We start from the raw sequence: 9,596 nt of genomic DNA, 5'->3' as shown, positions 1-9,596 counted from the left end.
AATCGATCTACTTGGTTGCTTCTAACAGGGCCATAGGTGTAGTGCTAAAGAAGTGTACCTTTATTGCTTGTCACGAGGACATAGTACGTCAATGTATTCAAGAAATGAAACAGAATATCTCTGTTAGGATTAATAGTATTTCAACAACCAATAGCGAAGATGTAAACATAATGCACCTTGTGTAATCGTCCTAATATTTCGCTACTGAATTTTGTGATCTCAAAACATAACCTGTAAAAGAAATTAATGAAATAATGAGACTGTCGCCTACTCGCAATTGGCATTCGTGCACAAAGGGTTAGGTAATCAACACAATTCTGTCACGTGTCAGTAAGCGCTATTAACATGATATAAAGGATGCTTCAAATTTGATAGGAAATGTAATAAAGATGCTGTAATCAATTTCTCTATGTAAAAAATGCAATTTATTTAAAAACCGATAATTCGAGTCGCTATAGTTTTTTTATTGTTAATACGAACATCGTTAATGTTAATTTGCGATTGCAAAGTAAAATGATAATATTGTAATAAAGTTAAGCTTCAAATCTATTTAATAAATTGGCATCAAATTTCTTGATCTTGAGGTAGCATTCTCTAATAGAGCAATGCAAATTCTTGTGTGTCTCCATGTAAGATAGAAGTAAACGCTTACATGATAGCATTGGGTAAATAATGTAATTGAGTATGTAACCAATGAATATATTTTATTCTGTATCGGATAAATAAACCCTGGAATATATTCGCAGTTGACTTGATATACATGTTAGTATTGTTTTGACTTTGACCAAAGATTCTTCCTACAAACACCATTTTGCATGTAATTCTTTAATTGATAATGTATTTTAGGGCTGGGCTATAGCCTACCTTATTATGTTGCTTATTAAAATGATCATCTTGTCCATTGTTTCAGGCAAGGACATAGATGGACCAACAATGTCACCCGTATGGACAATTTCATATCACTTGATAATCCTGTTGCTTAATTTACCCTCCTCAAATCTATGAAATTGAATAAAATGCCAAAAATGTGCTATCTTTCACAGATTATCTGGTGTGACAGAAGAGGCAACCTGCTTTTCTATTTACTCAGCGTAATAATTGACTCACGTGGTAGCACACATACACACTCATACAACTTCACTACTGTGCGACATTTTAAATCGCACCACTACGCGTGCGTAATAACAGATAGAGCTACCTGTCCATGGTATACATGGTATAGCGATCTCAACCACTGCAATACGCAATATCTTGAATACGACTGTGTTTTCTGCCGAGAAAGCGGTTTCACCGCATGTAAAACCAAACTACCATTGACTTGTACTGGGAAAGTTTATCCGTAAGCCACTATGGCTAATTATCCATGGATATGTAGCCTGGTTCTTTTATCAATTCTACCATTACCAGGTAAGTGATTTTACCAAAAAATTGTAGTTATATGTTCAAAATGTTGTTACTAATACCGATATGTATTTACTAGAAAAGAAAAGTAGCCACAGCGTAGCTATGGTTTTACGATATACAAATAAAATATATTACAAAGTGTTGCATATATGAGCAGAGGTTGGAACTATCATGTGTTATCATATTAAGTAGTATGTTCATGTTTGAAGTTAAAACGTGGTTTCCCGCCTTTTTTGAAAAAACAAAGCAAAACAAAAAACCCAACAACAAACCGATAATATATCAGTACGTATTATCTGACGTTCTGTAATACTATAATCCACTCCGTTGTTGGAGACTATAATATCGGTCCATTGTACCACAGCTAGCATGGACGTGTCTTTTCTTATATCTTGGTATGTACATTCTTTCGTTTACATAGCTTTTTTATCGCCGCAGAGCTTTATTTGTAAAATCGACTTCACCAAAATGAGGAAAATTATTTTGCTTATAATAAAAGCACTTAACCTTTTCAGTATTGCAAACATCAGGGAATCGTTCATTCTGAATTCCTTCGGGGTATACACCATTTTCTGTATCGCCCAGAAACACACACCAAGAATGAAGTTATGTCGCCTCGCACGGTAACATGAATATTTTCAAACCTAAAGGCACATCGTCTCCAAATTCAACCATCCGAATAGTAGTAGTTAAGAAATAACGTAGTGCCGCCAAAAAGCGCCACTAAATTCTGTTATTTTTCTCTCCAGCTAAGATTACCGTTGTTACCATAATAGCTGGTTAATTAAATAGGAGAAGCGGGTGATATGCAACTCGTCAGTAAATGATATTGTTCCCGCGCTAATTCTTGTGGGCTGATTTTTTATAATTTGACCTAAATGGCAGAATTTCAACTTTAAATTGGCGGGAATTCGATTAATCACGTGCATATGTATCCAAATATCCAATTACTTGTAACAAAACACGATTTAAGGACAGAAGAAATAATTCCTTCTCAAATATCCTTGTTGACCAAGTTATAACCTCCAGCAACCTTCAAGTCAAAATAGAAAATGTAACACCAAAAGCCATGTTACCTAAATCACGTGTGTTTCCCCTAAAATACGGAAAATACTAATTTTGTATAAACAACAGGCTTCCTGGTATGTGGGAGTGGCTTGTGCAGTACAATCCTATATATCCAACCAATCACTGATCAGCTTTCAAATGGTATTGGAATATCGACATTCAATCTTACCTTCGGGTTTGTTACCAGACAAGAAGCAGACATTCATGCTCTGACGTCATAGGAATATATTTGGGATCCTTAATTGTACCTTTGCATGGGTGATTTACTTCTTTCAATCCACAATCCAATTTTTGCTATTGATATCAAATGTGCAACCTTGAAGAAGCACCTGGTTGGTCATGATCGTATTTTTAATATCTTCATAGTATAGATTGTGATCACCTAATTGGGATTTGTTTCATTAGATATCTCTTTCAATTTTCAAGGTGAAAGTATTTTATTGGTATCTTCGCGAATATAGCTAATAACACGGGTATTATTATTCCTTTTAACTGAGGTGAAATTATTATGATAAAAAACTGCGGTCGATGGGCCTTAACCATTGTAGCTTCAATAAACTATTTTATGTTGCTTTTGTATATATTAATATGACATTTATTTTGATCTAAATAATAGTACGCCGCCATGTGTTTTATTATTACATGTCGGTTGAATCGAATATTTTAACCTGTCTAAGGTCAGGCCAATATTCATGATATTGGAATTATTTCGCTTTTCTCCCTGTCTTATATTATATCAGCTTAAATCTATCAGTTTACATTTGTATTTTTGTTTTTGTTATACCGTATATATTTTCAATCTCCGTTTACATAAAGTAATACAACATGACATAACATTCCATAAAATAACATGACATTATAACATTACACATTATATAACCCGATAATCACATCTTGCATTTACATGAAAATAGTATCTCGCTTTCCAGTTTAAAATTGCAGAATCCAATATTGTTGAACTTGCTTAAATTGGCCTAGCATTCTTATAATGAGCTTACTTGGTACGTGGCCTCATACATTCATGTAACCTTAATTACTTACCAAATTCATGAGTAAGGAAAAAATGAAATTATTGCCCCTGGGTAAAATCTTGAGATTCAAGGTCATTGCGCTCTATAGTAAACTTGCACTAAAGTTAATATTTGTAGTAACTCTGTAGAACACACTTCTAAATAACCAACCGCCGTCTCCGTCCAAAATTAATGTTTATATCAATTTTATTTTCGCTTCCTATAAATACTACCCGCCCGTTTTTCAGTAAAATCAAAATTACAATACGTGGTTCCCGCTAAATATTGTTCCGCCTGCTTGTTTCATAAAATAATCGTGATAACGAATTCGGAAATTCTCGTTAAAGGGCGTATTACACTAAATCACTGCGCGAAAGGTGCAATGGTGATGAGTTCCGGTTAAAAGTATATGGCTACTGGAGACAATGTGGTGTCCTTAGGGACCATATTCTTCGTGAGGTTGACATGTTCTGATTTAAATGAAAGATGCTAGCCTATTAATGACTAAAATAGATATGAAATTATACAAATCGATTTCACAAGAAAAGTAGGCCCTGTCCGAATTACTGCTAACGGAACAAGTTTTAATGCTAGTTTTGGCGTTGAAATAGCGGCGTCGCTTTTCAACATTTTTTAATAAAAACTGATTCTATAAAGTTCCCCAAAATTGAAGCTTAAATAAAATTTCAGTCCTTAATTAATACAGGGATGACGTAAAAAGTGAAAAATATTGTCACGCCTGGTAGAAAACGCCGTTTAAAAAAGTTGATTTTGTGTGTTTTTCAATGGAGGAGTTATTTGGTGGTTTACGCCCTTGAAAGCATGTTAAAAAATGGTGGATTGAGCCCTAAAATTCGGAACTTAAAGTTATTAAAGAACGTTTTCCCTTAAACTGATTTATTTTGAAATGAGAATATTCTATTTTATAATCCCGAAGCTTTCAAACAAGATTTTAGAGTATAAATTTCTGGAAAATTCGCTGGAAACAGGGTTTGGTACCAAAGCTGGCAATGGCGGCCATGTTTGTTCAGATATACCATTTTGAGCTTAAAATCGAATAACCATTCAACTTTTAAAATTTTTTGTTTAAGAAAATGGTACAATAATTGAAAAACGTATAACATGAAATGCGTTTATAAGATACTCTCGGAAACATTTATCCCATCAAAGTTATCCAAGTACCTCCAACTGCCTTATCAATAGCGTTTTAAGGTGACGTTTCTATTTTCCTCTCAATTTTAACGAAATTTGGTCGGTATCTGGCGTTATTATTTACAATGCGGCCGTTTTCAATTCTCTAGAGGGAAATTAATTAACAAAGTTTGTGACGAGTTTCTTTGATTGAAGATATTGTAATATTATCAGATATTGGGAGAAAATATGCGCGCAAGGGGGGTGTTGTGTCTTTATACCCCTACCCCAAACGTTTTCGTCCTAGGCGTATACTCGTGCAATGAGATGATGCTTGTCGGGGGGGTGATTCAGAAACCTTTGTGCATTTTGCTTATGTAATGTGCAACTTAAGTAATTTGACTCACTGTTGTTAAAGTTTTAACTATTATGACGTCATAATTGTATTTAATGATCGATCAAACCTGCTATAAACTCTGTCTATATCCATAATTGGTCAAAAGTACCCAAAATGGCGGTTTTTTTTTAATGTATCAAAAATTGTTTAGAGAACCCTTTATAGCAGATTGGTGTAATGTATGAATTAAAGAAATGACACTTTTTCTTAGAATGGTTTATAGTTTCCAAAAATAGAGAAAAGTTAAAAAAAATTCAAACCTCTTGTGCGGTTCAAGGGCGTATTACACTAAATCACTGCGCGAAAGGTGCAATGGTGATGAGTTCCGGTTAAAAGTATATGGCTACTGGAGACAATGTGGTGTCCTTAGGGACCATATTCTTCGTGAGGTTGACATGTTCTGATTTAAATGAAAGATGCTAGCCTATTAATGACTAAAATAGATATGAAATTATACAAATCGATTTCACAAGAAAAGTAGGCCCTGTCCGAATTACTGCTAACGGAACAAGTTTTAATGCTAGTTTTGGCGTTGAAATAGCGGCGTCGCTTTTCAACATTTTTTAAAAAAAAACTGATTCTATAAAGTTCCCCAAAATTGAAGCTTAAATAAAATTTCAGTCCTTAATTAATACAGGGATGACGTAAAAAGTGAAAAATATTGTCACGCCTGGTAGAAAACGCCGTTTAAAAAGTTGATTTTTACGTGCTTTTCAATGGAGGAGTTATTTGGTGGTTTACGCCCTTGAAAGCATGTTAAAAAATGGTGGAATGAGCCATAAAATTCGGAATTTAAAGTTATTAAAGAACGTTTTTCCCTTAAACTGATTTATTTTGAAATGAGAATATTCTATTTTATAATCCCGAAGCTTTCAAACAAGATTTTAGAGTATAAATTTCTGGAAAATTCGCTGGAAACAGGGTTTGGTACCAAAGCTGGCAATGGCGGCCATGTTTGTTCAGATATACCATTTTGAGCTTAAAATCGAATAACCATTCAACTTTTAAAATTTTTGTTTAAGAAAATGGTACAATAATTGAAAAACGTATAACATGAAATGCGTTTATAAGATACTCTCGGAAACATTTATCCCATCAAAGTTATCCAAGTACCTCCAACTGCCTTATCAATAGCGTTTTAAGGTGACGTTTCTATTTTCCTCTCAATTTTAACGAAATTTGGTCGGTATCTGGCGTTATTATTTACAATGCGGCCGTTTTCAATTCTCTAGAGGGAAATTAATTAACAAAGTTTGTGACGAGTTTCTTTGATTGAAGATATTGTAATATTATCAGATATTGGGAGAAAATATGCGCGCAAGGGGGTGTTGTGTCTTTATACCCCTACCCCAAACGTTTTCGTCCTAGGCGTATACTCGTGCAATGAGATGATGCTTGTCGGGGGGTGATTCAGAAACCTTTGTGCATTTTGCTTATGTAATGTGCAACTTAAGTAATTTGACTCACTGTTGTTAAAGTTTTAACTATTATGACGTCATAATTGTATTTAATGATCGATCAAACCTGCTATAAACTCTGTCTATATCCATAATTGGTCAAAAGTACCCAAAATGGCGGGTTTTTTAATGTATCAAAAATTGTTTAGAGAACCCTTTATAGCAGATTGGTGTAATGTATGAATTAAAGAAATGACACTTTTTCTTAGAATGGTTTATAGTTTCCAAAAATAGAGAAAAGTAAAAAAAATTCAAACCTCTTGTGCGGTTCAAGGGCGTATTACACTAAATCACTGCGCGAAAGGTGCAATGGTGATGAGTTCCGGTTAAAAGTATATGGCTACTGGAGACAATGTGGTGTCCTTAGGGACCATATTCTTCGTGAGGTTGACATGTTCTGATTTAAATGAAAGATGCTAGCCTATTAATGACTAAAATAGATATGAAATTATACAAATCGATTTCACAAGAAAAGTAGGCCCTGTCCGAATTACTGCTAACGGAACAAGTTTTAATGCTAGTTTTGGCGTTGAAATAGCGGCGTCGCTTTTCAACATTTTTAATAAAAACTGATTCTATAAAGTTCCCCAAAATTGAAGCTTAAATAAAATTTCAGTCCTTAATTAATACAGGGATGACGTAAAAAAGTGAAAAATATTGTCACGCCTGGTAGAAAACGCCGTTTAAAAAGTTGATTTTGACGTGTTTTTCAATGGAGGAGTTATTTGGTGGTTTACGCCCTTGAAAGCATGTTAAAAAATGGTGGAATGAGCCATAAAATTCGGAATTTAAAGTTATTAAAGAACGTTTTCCCCTTAAACTGATTTATTTTGAAATGAGAATATTCTATTTTATAATCCCGAAGCTTTCAAACAAGATTTTAGAGTATAAATTTCTGGAAAATTCGCTGGAAACAGGGTTTGGTACCAAAGCTGGCAATGGCGGCCATGTTTGTTCAGATATACCATTTTGAGCTTAAAATCGAATAACCATTCAACTTTTAAAATTTTTGTTTAAGAAAATGGTACAATAATTGAAAAACGTATAACATGAAATGCGTTTATAAGATACTCTCGGAAACATTTATCCCATCAAAGTTATCCAAGTACCTCCAACTGCCTTATCAATAGCGTTTTAAGGTGACGTTTCTATTTTCCTCTCAATTTTAACGAAATTTGGTCGGTATCTGGCGTTATTATTTACAATGCGGCCGTTTTCAATTCTCTAGAGGGAAATTAATTAACAAAGTTTGTGACGAGTTTCTTTGATTGAAGATATTGTAATATTATCAGATATTGGGTAATATTATCAGACATTGGGTGAAAATATGCGCGCAAGGGGGTGTTGTGTCTTTATACCCCTACCCCAAACGTTTTCGTCCTAGGCGTATACTCGTGCAATGAGATGATGCTTGTCGGGGGGTGATTCAGAAACCTTTGTGCATTTTGCTTATGTAATGTGCAACTTAAGTAATTTGACTCACTGTTGTTAAAGTTTTAACTATTATGACGTCATAATTGTATTTAATGATCGATCAAACCTGCTATAAACTCTGTCTATATCCATAATTGGTCAAAAGTACCCAAAATGGCGGTTTTTTTAATGTATCAAAAATTGTTTAGAGAACCCTTTATAGCAGATTGGTGTAATGTGTGAATTAAAGAAATGACACTTTTTCTTAGAATGGTTTATAGTTTCCAAAAATAGAGAAAAGTAAAAAAAAATTCAAACCTCTTGTGCGGTTCAAGGGCGTATTACACTAAATCACTGCGCGAAAGGTGCAATGGTGATGAGTTCCGGTTAAAAGTATATGGCTACTGGAGACAATGTGGTGTCCTTAGGGACCATATTCTTCGTGAGGTTGACATGTTCTGATTTAAATGAAAGATGCTAGCCTATTAATGACTAAAATAGATATGAAATTATACAAATCGATTTCACAAGAAAAGTAGGCCCTGTCCGAATTACTGCTAACGGAACAAGTTTTAATGCTAGTTTTGGCGTTGAAATAGCGGCGTCGCTTTTCAACATTTTTAATAAAAACTGATTCTATAAAGTTCCCCAAAATTGAAGCTTAAATAAAATTTCAGTCCTTAATTAATACAGGGATGACGTAAAAAGTGAAAAATATTGTCACGCCTGGTAGAAAACGCCGTTTAAAAAAGTTGATTTTGACGTGTTTTTCAATGGAGGAGTTATTTGGTGGTTTACGCCCTTGAAAGCATGTTAAAAAATGGTGGAATGAGCCATAAAATTCGGAATTTAAAGTTATTAAAGAACGTTTTCCCCTTAACTGATTTATTTTGAAATGAGAATATTCTATTTTATAATCCCGAAGCTTTCAAACAAGATTTTAGAGTATAAATTTCTGGAAAATTCGCTGGAAACAGGGTTTGGTACCAAAGCTGGCAATGGCGGCCATGTTTGTTCAGATATACCATTTTGAGCTTAAAATCGAATAACCATTCAACTTTTAAAATTTTTGTTTAAGAAAATGGTACAATAATTGAAAAACGTATAACATGAAATGCGTTTATAAGATACTCTCGGAAACATTTATCCCATCAAAGTTATCCAAGTACCTCCAACTGCCTTATCAATAGCGTTTTAAGGTGACGTTTCTATTTTCCTCTCAATTTTAACGAAATTTGGTCGGTATCTGGCGTTATTATTTACAATGCGGCCGTTTTCAATTCTCTAGAGGGAAATTAATTAACAAAGTTTGTGACGAGTTTCTTTGATTGAAGATATTGTAATATTATCAGATATTGGGAGAAAATATGCGCGCAATGCGCGCAAGGGGGGTGTTGTGTCTTTATACCCCTACCCCAAGCGTTTTCGTCCTAGGCGTATACTCGTGCAATGAGATGATGCTTGTCATGGGGGGGGGGGGTGATTCAGAAACCTTTGTGCATTTTGCTTATGTAATGTGCAACTTAAGTAATTTGACTCACTGTTGTTAAAGTTTTAACTATTATGACGTCATAATTGTATTTAATGATCGATCAAACCTGCTATAAACTCTGTCTATATCCATAATTGGTCAAAAGTACCCAAAATGGCGGGTTTTTTAATGTATCAAAAATTGTTTAGAGAACCCTTTATAGCAGATTGGTGTAATGTATGAAT

The 9,596-nt window shown here is 34.2% G+C and overlaps 1 protein-coding gene across 1 annotated transcript in view; it reads left to right on the top strand.

The window, feature by feature from the left end:
- The first annotated feature begins 1,095 nt into the window (after positions 1-1,095).
- Positions 1,096-9,596, top strand: part of LOC140158601 (neuronal acetylcholine receptor subunit alpha-10-like) — a 71,103-nt gene continuing 62,602 nt past the window's right edge. The window contains exon 1 of the mRNA XM_072181757.1: positions 1,096-1,407. The gene's annotated coding sequence lies outside the window, so the exon portion shown is untranslated. The remainder of the gene's footprint in view (positions 1,408-9,596) is intronic.

This window comes from Amphiura filiformis, chromosome 8 (assembly GCF_039555335.1).
Source record: "Amphiura filiformis chromosome 8, Afil_fr2py, whole genome shotgun sequence".
Lineage (NCBI taxonomy): Eukaryota > Metazoa > Echinodermata > Ophiuroidea > Amphilepidida > Amphiuridae > Amphiura > Amphiura filiformis.
Note: the sequence above shows the minus strand (reverse complement) of the source record. Positions and strands in the feature narration are given on the sequence as shown.